Below are 12757 nucleotides of genomic sequence, written 5' to 3' on the forward strand. Positions count from 1 at the left end.
AAAGAAATATTATTCCAGTAATCCATTTTGTCATATAAAGAGGAACTAACGAAAAGCATGTCCATCTTCAGCAAGTACAAATCCAGGCTCAATGTTTGTTTGGTTTTTTTAATTATGTTTTGATTTTTAATGACCAAAAGTCATCGGTGCATTTATTTCTCACTGGTGGTGTTTCAACATGCAAAGTTCTATCAACCCTATACAAACTGGTTACTTCTTATATTCTGAAACAAGGCACCAAATAAAGTATAGCATAAAAGAGGAAAGACGTTCCTAATGAGGATTTTAAAGGACTCAACCTTCCTGAATGTAAAGAGAAATTATACCATCCCACACACACTCAATGTATCAGTTTTGCAGCTATGATGGTCATTTTGGTTTTGGCCTTTAGGCCTTGCTGGATAAGAAAATCTGCCTCCAAAATCTATTTTGCTGCAGAAAAGTTTTGATTTTGTCAGTGAAATTCTTTACCACTTTTCTGTATCATTTTGGAACAAAAATGAATTGTTAGCTTTAAGATAAGGTATTAATTCGCTGTGGCTTCAGGTATTGTTCGTGGTTGTAACTCATTTTTCTACAGTGGCTGACGTCCTGTTGGTTCCCTATGAAACCATCAAGCTCTAGAAGAATCTAAAATGGACATTTAACATAACAGACCCAAAGTAAGGAAAAAAAAAATGATTGCAAAATAAGCCTACAAGAGAGAAGTCAGGCCTCCCAAGACCTATCAAATGATAGAGCTACAGGTATTGTTTGTATATTATTGTATATATTATTCTGGCCAAAGTTAAAATCACTTTGAAAGGAGATCGGAGAACATCAACAAAGAACAATTTGGTTCTTTTAATACCCATGTTTTGGGATTAGATACAATCTGGAGTTATTAAAGGTAATTCTGTCATCACAGTTTTCATAATGGAGATTTTAAGAACTTCAGGACCATTTGATGCAGAACATTCTTAGGTTATCTGATAAAGAAATTAAGAAAATAAATAGGTAATAAGTACTGTAAATGTTCAGTGCTTGTTAACAGCTTTGCTGTATGTTATTGACTGGTTGCTAGAGAAACAGTTATCTAAGGAAAAAAAGTTAATTTTATAAAGAGAGAATATTTAAAAGTAACCATTTGAAAACCTGAGCATGAGAATTCAATTTGATTTTTATATATTGTCAAAAAATGGAAAAATCAGTTTGCTGGAAATACAGTGAAGGGCTTTGATCTCCTGCCGTAACAATTACTCAGATTAGCTCCAATCTCCATTAGCTGTGCAATGTGACGTGGAAAAAGAAAGAAATGGCAAAAATGAAAATCTCACTCCCATATGTAAATGCAGATGGCGAATAAACCAGATAAACTTCCTTTGTGTTAGGCACCTGAAGTTCAGGACACAGCAATATTTAAATCATCTGAATAATTCAGACTGAATTTCTGTGCAAGAGAATGTCAGAAACGTAGCAGGATTGCAAATTAAACCTGTAAATTATGCCTTCTGTGCCAAAGTCATAGGACTGCACTATTTTTAGACACATGGAACTTTTTATCCAAATACCATTTTCTGAATTGTTTACTGAATTCTGCATTTCTACTCAGTGATTTCCTACATGAAAAAAACTTTGAAGATAATTAAAAAAAAAAAAAAAAACCATAAAAATTAGCTATTCCTGCATCTTAATGCAAACTCCAGAAGTATCGAGCATAAATGCAATTGTTTGAAAGCTTAGGCTGCCTCTCTGAAATTTGCTGTGCTGCAAACCCATGCCAGATGATGCATGAATCTCCTTCTAGCATTAATGCATTATTACTCACTGCCTTTCAATGACACACTAACTGAAAGGGTGAGTATTTTGAGAATTTGCCCCCACTGTTTTATTTATGAGACAGACAGTGTTAAAAGACCTCCTCTGTTTTCTGAAAGATCACTCAGAAGTTTAAGAATATTTACCAAAAAACAAGTGGGTGATTCTACTCCTTTTCAGTGCTTTTACTCCACAAAAACTGTGATAAATATTTCTTCACTGATACACAAGAGGTCTGTTAATTGTAGGTTTGTCATTCTAAAGTGAAATCTCTATGAAGATTTGTATACATGAACTTCCCTTATACAGCTCCTTTCTGTCACATATACTTACTGTTTCATGCATATACTACTGAACTGAAAAATACTCTTCTTTATCCTTATATTAAAACTTTCTATCAGGCTTGCTCTATAAAAAATATTCAGTAAATAACACAATTTGTAAGTATGTTTTTAGTATATTAATAAACTGTAGGACACCAAATTAAAAAAAAAAAAAAGAACAGAAAAAAAGAGCCTGACCTTTTTCCTCGTTAAGCATTAGATTTAAGGTGGATATTATCATCACGTTCATTCCAAGCTGAAAAACAAAGATCCAGTTGAAAGAGAATATAAGCAATAGTAAGCAAAATGGTCCTCCTAGGATGCTACAATTTCAATGTTAAGTGATTCTTAATTATTCCTTCATATTTATGAACATCGAAATGGAGAGGTTGCTTTGAATATTGTTTTTCCTCTGAAACAAATACCTGCTTCCACTTCATGTTTTGCACACAGTTCATTTCCAAAAAAAAAACATAGCACAGAAAAGATAATCTAGTATTTAAAAAAATGTTAACACACAACTTCTTAAAAATACATTCTATTAAAGTTTACTCGGTAAACAATGCAATACAGTCCTCAACTGTACACATGCTGTTAGTTTTGGGTAAGATTTTGTGTTTCTTAAGCCGAAATCCTCTTCCCCTTCTGCCTGCCCCAGAGAGAGGTGAGAACATCAATCCTCCCTGCCCTCGCCAGGCTGCTTCGTTAGGGATTCTGACTCATCAACTCACCATCCCTGTGCCTGGAGATTTGCAGTTAAGAATGGCAAGGTATATTTAGCCTCATAAGATGAGCAAAGTACATAAATGTTAATGTCTGTATATTTTTTGGTTGAAATTTTACCTAGCAATTTTCAGACATATTCACACTGACACCTTAGTAAGCATAAATTACACTCTCCCATTAACTGTGAAGATTACAGTCTGGATCTTAGAAAATGAAACGTTTACTTCCAACGATAATAAAAAGCATTCTGTTCTCCACCACAGTACACAGGTTGTGAAACTCTCTCCTTGGAAGTATTTTTGTCATTCACACCATCCAAAATTTAAAATTTTGAAATTAGGATTTAAAACTTCATATTTAGGATTAAAGACTTTACGTACTTATAAATCAATTCTCTGCGTATGTTTGCAGAAGTACAATTTTAGGAAAAGAAGTATGAGTAATTTCAGACTCAGAGATGGGGAATGTGGAGTTTTGATGTTAGCAACCTTCAATAAAAGCCAAAATTCTGGCACTGTCACTAAGTGCCTACAGCACCGCCCTGCACAACAGTCTTCAAGACTTCCAGAATCCAATTCTTTTGCCACTGCTTCTTTCTTTTCAGCTCTTCCCTCCATGGAACCTTGACAAGGGTAAAATGTTGCTAACGTGGACTTCTATCAACAAAAGCCAATATAGTGTGCCTATAAAAAAGGATAGTTAGGCTATCAAATGAACTTCACGTAAAAGGATTTTTGTATCTTTAAGCGCCTTCTTCCTCCCTCCTCAAAAACGTAGGGTATGTTTTAGTGCCTGAAAAGGACCTCAAAGACTTCCTGGGGAGCATGATTACTCACACCAGGTCCCAACTACTCTAAAAGCCTGCTATTGCATCTCCTCATGACAGCCCTGGGTTTAACACAGAGCTCTGCCAGCAATCCATAGCTTTGCTTGCTTGGTGCACTACAAAACATGACTTTACTACACGTGCAATAAACTGCACAAACCCTAAGCCAGACATAAAAAGGTTTGGGTCTCCTCAGAAAGAAATGAACAAAAGGGTGAATCACATTCAAGCCTGACAAGAGTATTGCACCAGCTCATTAAAGCAGAGCAAACAAAAACGAGGGTAAAGGACCACAGGCAGCCAGAATTTAAAACCATGTGTCCCTATAAGGAGGCATTACACCCAAGAGTTTAAGAACCAACCATAAAAGAGAAGAATCCAGAAAATGCACTATTTCATCCCAAACAGAGGAAAATATACTGTGCTAGATCCTAACTCAAAACTCAAACAGACCTTTATTCTTGAACAATGTTACGAGTCCCAGGAAATGCAGAAGGTTTGTACCGAACAGGTATCAAACATACTCTGGCACCACTCTCCAAAAAGTGAGCTACTGGAAAGCATTCTGGCAAAGAATCATTTGGTCAGCTCTAATTTAAAACTTCATTAAAAGAAATTCCTTCAGTAACACAAACATATTCCGTCAAAAACCCCCACAAACAAAAGCCATCAGTGTCATCAACTCTGGACTCTTGGCAGAAAAATCTAAAAAATGTGATTTTCAACCAATAAGTATCTCCCTGCATTTAAAAAAAAAAAGTGTTTAGTTCTTAAGTTACACTTTGGCATGCTATCTCAATGGAAGTGTGAATTTAAGGCAATGAAAGGCAAACTTCCCAGTGTTGCTGAACCTGAATTTCTCACTTCATTTTAAATGTGGACTTTCCAAAGCACTCAAAGCATTTTATTTACAAAAAAAAGGTTATTTATTCTTCTTAAAAGTGCTGTAAGGAAATAAAGTAAATAGAATATACCTTAAACTATTTACCTTGAAGAAGATTACTAGTAACAAAAAAAGTTCTCTAAGTTGGACTGTTTTCTCTTAATCCTCGGTGCAAATTAAACTTGCCTTTTCTCCCTGCTCTTTTCTTTTTCAAATCTGTACAGCAACCACTACCATTGCTTTTGATAAAATTCTTATCTTTTTTAAAGTTTTATGGCCCTCCTACAGTGTTCTCTTTTTTCCCCCCACCACAAACAAACCTCATTCTTCCTGCTGCTCTTTAAAAGGACCGCTTTTTAAATCTGCCACTAGTTCGTTGCTCTGCTTTCTCATCTTCCCACTAATAAGAACTTTCCATAAAAGACCACGTCCAGTACAGCAAAATATATTCTAAGGTCTCACTGACAGTGAACACTTACAGAGTCTGAAAAAAGACACTGATGTTTGTAAAAACTCTCAGCACTTGAGAAATGAGTATTTGCGATCTTTGTCATTTTTCAAGCACTTCAATCATCTTCCTCTTATACAGGGACATGCAATAAACTCAGATGCAACACAGAAAATTCTGAATAAACGTATGGAAGGAAAAACTTTCATATCGAGGATGACTCAATAAACTGCTGGCAATGGTCCAGAGAAGCTGTGGGTTTCAGACCTTGGAGATGCATAAATGTGAAGTTAACAAAGCTCTGGACAATCTTTTCAGAGCTGCATCAGATGACCTCAGTGGCAGAAAGTCGAAGTGGGGCTCAGTACCCAGTGATGTATCCTAGGAAATATCCCCGGAAATCTGAACATCTGCTTTCAGGAATTTACAGAATTAAGCACATAAGCCAGAAAAACAAATATTTCTGAATACAGCTACAATGTTGTATTCCATAGGTACAATTTACAAATACATGGGGAAAATGATATGAACAGGCCCTCCAAATTTTCACAAAATCTGATCAAAGAAGATTGGTCTTCTGTTACATCTCTCAACTGAAAGGGATAGCTCTCTAAAAAACAGAGATTCAAAATGAGTTCTGGTCATCAAGTATTCTGTGGGAATGCTGCATGTATCGGTTCAGAGGTGATCAGACAGAATTCTATATTTTCTCTGAAGAAGAAATCACTGATAAGAATGAAAATGTACTGGTGTGTTTAAGAATCTTATTTTGAAGCAATGGATATAGTACAGATACTGCACTGACTCATTAAGATGACCAAACAATCTGTTGTAGATTAACATAATTTTATTTAAAAAGAAAAATGTACATATTTCTTCAAGTGGGGCACTTCAGATTAGGGATCTCTTCAGTCTTTTCTGGAGGGATTTAAAAAAGCTTTGGAGAAATCTTAAAGCTATGGAATTAGCCTGGTATTTATAGCTCAGTTTCCTACTGTGTTCTTTGAGCTTCTAGGACATTTTTTTTCTCCATCTGCTGGTTGTTGACATGGTATAACCTTATATTTTGATTATGAAAATGTATAAGAGCAAATGCTTTGCACTTTACTGTAAAGTTTGCCTTCAGCTCAGGGCAAGGCAGCTATGCTCTGCCACTACTATATCATGTAGGTCAAGAACTGCTGTATATTTTCTGATACAGACAAACAGATTTCTATTGTTTAATTATATCAAAATATATTACTACCAATCATGACTAATACTCCATATGAATCATGCTGCCACAAAATGATACTTTTCATACCATTAGAACACTGTACATTGTACGCTGTTTCAAGAAAATCTGCTAAATCTAGGTCAAGAACGCTTTCTTCTTTGTTCTGTTATCAAAAAGGTCCACGTATCAGTGCACTGTTTATCTCATATAAAGATATAAATTGCCAAATTGCTTACTTTTCTACTTTACCACCATTAAATGTCGAAGACATCCATTGTTCTGGTTACTTTTTTTCTTTTAATGCTGCCTGAAATCTTTTGTATTATGTGACTTGAAATACATTTCACAACAACCCTCACTAGTGAAACTATCAAAATAAAATAAAAGTTCTCTGGCTTAAGAAATGGACTGATTTACTTTTGAATACTCACCTACATTACTCCTCATGGTCCTGCTTCTAGTTACCTTGGGGATATTTAGTCTTCTTAGAATTCTTGATGCACTTGGAGATTTGCTTTAGATATTCTCCTGTTGAGATCTCGATAATGGGCTATGTCCATTGAGGCTGGCTCCTTGTCTTATTGCACCCCTCATGTGAGAAACTCTCGCACGCCAGGTTACATCTATTGAGACAGTAGAATGATTTAAACTAAAACACTAATGTTTTTATTTCATTTCTCTTGATTGCCTCCTAAGCCTTACCCAATGACTTTGTAGCAAAAATTAAGATAATATTTGCTGTTAAGGAAAGCAAGGATGGCTCTGACTGGAACTGATAAGAAATAAATAGCTTTTAACAAATTATGATGGTTCACCGTCCACAGGAATGGGCAGATTTCTAGAAAAATCAGCTTCAGATTTTTATAACAGTAGAACTAGCATGAAACTGTATAATACAAAGTACACGTCTTCAGACAACTGTAGCTGTCCTGACACATGCTAATAGCCTTTAACTAGTAATGCTAGAAGTTAGGCTTTAGAGAGTTAAATACCACAGCTAATACTACACGATAAATAGACTACAAACACAGCAGCAGTCTCTCTCTTCTAAAACCTTGGTTATGTAAAAGGCCCTATCAGTACTGTATATGAGCTACTGCAGAGGTATACAGACACAGGTGAAGCCCCAGCTCCAAGAGCTCATGTGTTATCACAGCAACACTTGCCTATTAAAAACAAAAGCACTGGGCTTCTGTGGAGCCATTTCCTTTGGAAACAACAGCACCACGTATCTGTAACCCTCCACGTGAGCACAACAGTTTCAATTTCTCTGACACTGAAAGGAGTTAACAACCTTTGCAGGACTTTAAGTCAATTAATTAGTTCTTATAGAACTGAAATGGATTGGAGCTCATTAGGTTAAAGACATAGCTAGAAGAGTTGACGTTGGCCTTTAAAGCATTGTACCTGAAAGCCTGAGGACTCGGTAAGAGAGCACAGCTAGAAACCAGAAATACACTTTTAACAAATTCAGATTTATAGGCAATTTCCCAAGTTATGAACACATCTTTCATTGAAATGGATGCAACACAACCCATCAACAATTTCTGCATCCTACAGACAGCCGGAAGAATTTGCTCTGATTTACAGATCACTTATTTGGGACTCCTTTTAAAGACATCTGTCACTGTAGCAAAGGTCTTTGTTGCTGTTACAAACCTTTTCCTCTTACATTACAACATCATACACATTATACAAACATATAACAAAAATTTCAGATAGGTGATATGATTGGGTATAAGGAGGTAAGTCACAGGAAGTACACTGGTAGCACATACCACGGTATTTATTATGATTCTTAAAATATTCAAGTCTGTAAGGAAATCCTTTTTGCTTTCTTGGTGATGGGCTGGTCTTCAACTTTATTGACTTTATTAGTAGTTGCAATTTTACTATCAGTTGACTGGCACCTAATTTCAGGGCAAAGCTGGGGCATGACATCCTGTAACAATGAATCTGCCTTTTTGCACTGAATTCAGCAGCCCAGTAGAGCCTTCCAGGCTCTGTTTAGAAGGAAAACTATTTAGAGAGAAAATGTTTGACAGCAGTTATTTGTTTCCAGATTACCTAGTCCATATATATCATTAAAATGATTAAAATGAAAAATAATAATAAAAAAATAATACTATTATTGGGAAAAAAAAATCTCTTCCCATTCATTAAAATGGCTTACAACAATCCAAACAGAACCATGTGACTTTATAAAGGCAGGAGGTCTAAATACTGATTACACACCATTGAAATACACTGAATTTGATTAAGTGAAAAATTGGAACATAATGCTAAGGAGAAGGATGTCGTGGTACAGACATCCAGGTACATCCAATGGAGATGGCAAAGCACTCAACTTTCTCCCAGAACTTGTATTATCAGGCTCCAAGCAATGGGCCTGAGCTGCTGGTTTTAGCTTACTGAGAACCTGAATGTCAGTGTTTTATAAATCACTCAGAAATTCTGAATCCTAAAATCTGACATGTAAATGGCACACTTTAAACATAAGAATTTCTTCTCCTACTGCAGAAATGACAAACGTTTAATGTTTCCTCTGTATGTAATTTACTCTTTACATAAGCTGCATGATTATTTTTAAAGGAACGTTTTTACTTGTTATTAATAAAACTATAGATGAATGCTTTAAGAATCTGTGACTTCAGAGCAGCTAATTTTTACAGTGACAAAGCAAATAGAAATACAACATAACTTTTTATTAAATAGTTTGCAGACAAATATATTTTAGATTACGTTTTTACTGTGCATTAAATATTCTTCAGATAAAATTACTTATTAACGTTTAATCACATTGAAAGGTATTGATAAGAGATTTTTGTAAAGGCTTTCCTAAAGCAAAAGCACAGCAAACAATATAAAACTGATTTACTGGAAACAATTTCAATAGATGGATGAAACAGCCCAACAATGAAAGCTATGTCATACCAGGGCTTAAAATAACTAGGTCACGTGGACAATACTGACGATTTAAGTAGCATCAGTAAAAGAAGCCTCTACCAAAGGCCTCAAGAATTTGACAAAAAAGCATTACTAAAATGAATTCAAATAAAGAACCTAGTTTTTAACTTATAGCATCTAAATAAAATAGTAACAATACATTAGTTAGAAGAATTGTCTGTACTGAACACACAGAAATGGAAACGTGTAAGCAAAGATGTAATTAAACTTTCAGCTGGGAAAAAAAATTACCTTTACTGTACGTATTCTATTTACAAACCTACAAGCATCAAAGTAATAGTATCACATTCAGCACATGCTGTCAGTGTCTTATATGACCCTCAAAAGTCCCACATGGTGACTCAAGAGAATTTCTGTGGTTAATTCAATAGGCTCCATATTGCTTTTCCCCTCCTGAAAGTCTTGTTCTCACCCTCCTTTTATCCTGCCTCTCAATCCTTCTTTACCTACTAAGAATTACCAGGTCTCAAGACTGATTGGACCTGATGATTCAAGATCTTTTCCAACCTCTGATTCTATGATGAAGTATTAAAATAATTATTTGTAAAAAAGTTGTGAAGGGTGGGTTTTTGTTTTTTGGTTTTTTTTACATTAAAAGAATGGATACTTAACATTATAAAAATCACACTTCTGAAAATCTGCTATTTAATGTAAGAGTGATTGCACAGACTATCCTAGTCTTTATTAAATAGTCAGCACTGCACCACGCACAAGAAGACCAGTTTATTTTTATCATTCAGAGATAAGTATAGGGCATTCATAGTGATTTCACTATATTTATTTTCCTATTGCATACATATCCATAACAATAAATTTTCCAGCAAGTTCTAACCAAGTTGCTGGAATCTGACGGTGGATGTATTTCTGGGGAAAAGCCATCTGTTTTTTTTCAGTGAATGTGCTTTCTCATTTGCTTGTGAGCTTTCTATTTACATAACAAGTCTGTGATAACAGAGTAAAAGAAATCCTGTCCCCATCTAATCTCCCAAGATACATACAGAATTCTTACAACTATGGCATTTGATGCATCTAAAATTAAAGAGACTCTACTTTTTATAAAACTAAATAAAAATGCCAAAAAGTGATCTTCCAGTAAAAGAAACAAACTCAGGAACTTTTCAGCTGTGTGCTGTCACAAATATGTACAGGAAAAAAAGGCACTCTGCCAGTTCTCTTTAATTTTTTAAGGTCTGTTTTATCTACCTATCGTCTACAGCAATGCTTCTTCATTGGCTGTTTCTCATACTCTCATATATTCTTCCCATTCTTTCCATTTACCCTGTGACAGAATTGAGAAATGCTTCTCCAAAAGTGTGTCTTTCAAATCACAGTCATGGGCTGCACGCTGGAAAAATCTGGCAGAAGTTCAGAGACCTAATTAAAGCATCCAGCCTGATATCCTTTTATTTTCAATATAATATTTTCCCATACATATGTGGCATGAAGAGAAATGGTGGGAATGACTTACCTCAAATCCAGAAGATCGGTGGAGGTAATCCACCAGATTTTGGTGGTTCTCTGAATTTTTGGAAAGAGAAAGTGAAGTGCTGTTTCTTCTAGTCTTTATATTTTTCTGTCTGTTATGTTTCGATTTTAGCCTCTTCTTCCTACAATTAAAAACATGTTTTAATAAAACACGATTTGCAGAAAGACAAACTATCAATACCTGTACTTAATGGAGACTGCATGGCTTCTCCAAAAGACTGCTTCACTACACAAAAACCATGGGAACAGTCTCAAAAGCAAACACTGAAAAGAACTGGTTGGTTTTATCAAGGCTGTCTCAGTAGTCAGTGAGGAGAGGTAGAGTTCAAAGTGTGATGTAAAATAAATGAGTGTAATCTGGTCCCAAATACAGCTGTATTCTTAACTGCCCTCTAGAAGGACCTCTATCTTTGATGACCATAAACAGAAAGCCCTGTGTCCAAGGGTAGAATGGACTCTGGCTATATCCTCTTGCTACACGTTTGCACAGAATTTAAAGTGATAGAAATACAGCCTCCAGAATGGATAAGGGTAATTTTATATTAAGTGTTCTACAGAAGACCCCCATAACCCTCGTGGGCCTTCAAATTTGGGATATTCTGTAAATACCATAAACCTTCAAAGAACTGAAAATGTAAAAAAAGACGTGCAGAGCTCATTATTTAGAACTTACTTATATACAGACATAATCACACTGAAATCATTACTGAAAGTAATGCTTCCTATTTATTTCCATGGAGATGACAATCAATGCAAAGAACACAACAGTGGTACAGTCACCACCCTTAGCTATGCATTCTTGCCAGCAATGAAAAAGAGCCTGCGTGTCGTTCTTGCAAAAATCTGCACCAGTGGAGGTGACCCACTGCTGCTGTCACCACTGCTGACATGCAGCAGCCCCCCTCACAGTGCTCACACCCACTGCTTGGTCTCCATAAATGTTCACAAGCATCAGTGAATGTGAATGGGTGCCATGTTTCCACAGAGAGGAATTCAATGGCATTCCTTTGCTCCATACATATACATACTTCCATGTCAGACACCAGCTGGACGAAGTGCCCCTCTGCTGCCATCACATAATGGGATATTGGTGGAAAGGTTCAACCACAAGCTGAGTCAAACCAGGGCCTTGTATTTCATTACGCAACATCAACAGCCACTGAAAATCTCCATGCATGTGATTACATCTGGGCAAACACCAGGGGCCACAGGACCTTCAGGTTTCCACAGGGCAGACCTGGAACCCTGCAGAAAGCCTGCGAGCTGGGAGGAGGCAGTGTGCTTCCTCACCTCTGTTTTATGGAAGGCTGTGGAACACACGCTGCAGCCCCAAGCTGCTTCCTCTCCTCCACTAACGTGGCTCCAGAGAATCAGATAAGGGAGCCGATTTGTGTATTTCTGTCGGATTAGTCTTAACCTACATTGGTGCTCTAATCTCTGTGGCTGGAGGCACGCGGGTGCTGGAGTGGTGCAGCAGGGAAGGGCAGGGCCTGCTTCTGCTTGGAGCTCCTCAGGGTTCCTTCCCCACCTCCTTACTTTAAAACGTCACGCTATTGCAAATGTCTTCTTGCCTGGTTTTCATAGGAGGACTCTGGTATTTTATTTAATTGTTTAAATAAAAGTAGTATTTAGCTGTCTACGCATTCAAAACATTTTAGAATTAAGTTTAGAATATAACAGCTGTGATACTGATGAGTAGGTATGTCTAAAAACCCGTTCTGAGTACCTGATAAAAGTCATCATAAAGGTGTTGGAAATGAGGAACCTTGTTTTTCTTTTACTGACTAGAATTCCTATATATTACCTAATATTTCCCAGGTATTTGGTTAAAGCCAAATTAAAACATAACAGATGTTCTAACAAAATGAGAAATAAATATCTGAACTTCTGAGAGATCCTTTGCTCGAACACATGGCCTTTTACAAGTGTGCTACTCTTCTGTATTGGCTGAAGCTGCCTATCCTAATGTAACATCAGAAATGCATGTTAAGTACCCCCACCACTGTGTGAATTATGTTAGAGCTCAAAGGAGCACAGCAAAAAAAGGTAGATCCCTTAGAGAAGCTCATTTAAAAATTAGCCACAG

The 12757-nt window shown here is 36.3% G+C and overlaps 1 protein-coding gene across 13 annotated transcripts in view; it reads right to left on the bottom strand.

The window, feature by feature from the left end:
• MBD5 (methyl-CpG binding domain protein 5) overlaps positions 1 to 12757 on the bottom strand; it is a 128114-nt gene that overhangs the window by 48083 nt on the left and 67274 nt on the right. For 12 of the 13 annotated variants that reach the window (XM_031590770.2, XM_090143487.1, XM_090143486.1 and 9 more), the window contains exons 3-5: positions 10655 to 10793; positions 6651 to 6842; positions 2319 to 2376 (exon numbers count right to left, since the gene is read on the bottom strand). The gene's annotated coding sequence lies outside the window, so the exon portion shown is untranslated. Of the gene's footprint in view, positions 1 to 2318; positions 2377 to 3226; positions 6588 to 6650; positions 6843 to 10654; positions 10794 to 12757 lie in introns of those variants that run through there. The other variant, XM_090143479.1, reaches the window with a different exon arrangement.

This window comes from Phasianus colchicus, chromosome 7 (genome assembly GCF_987193195.1).
Source record: "Phasianus colchicus chromosome 7, bPhaCol1.hap1.1, whole genome shotgun sequence".
NCBI lineage: Eukaryota > Metazoa > Chordata > Aves > Galliformes > Phasianidae > Phasianus > Phasianus colchicus.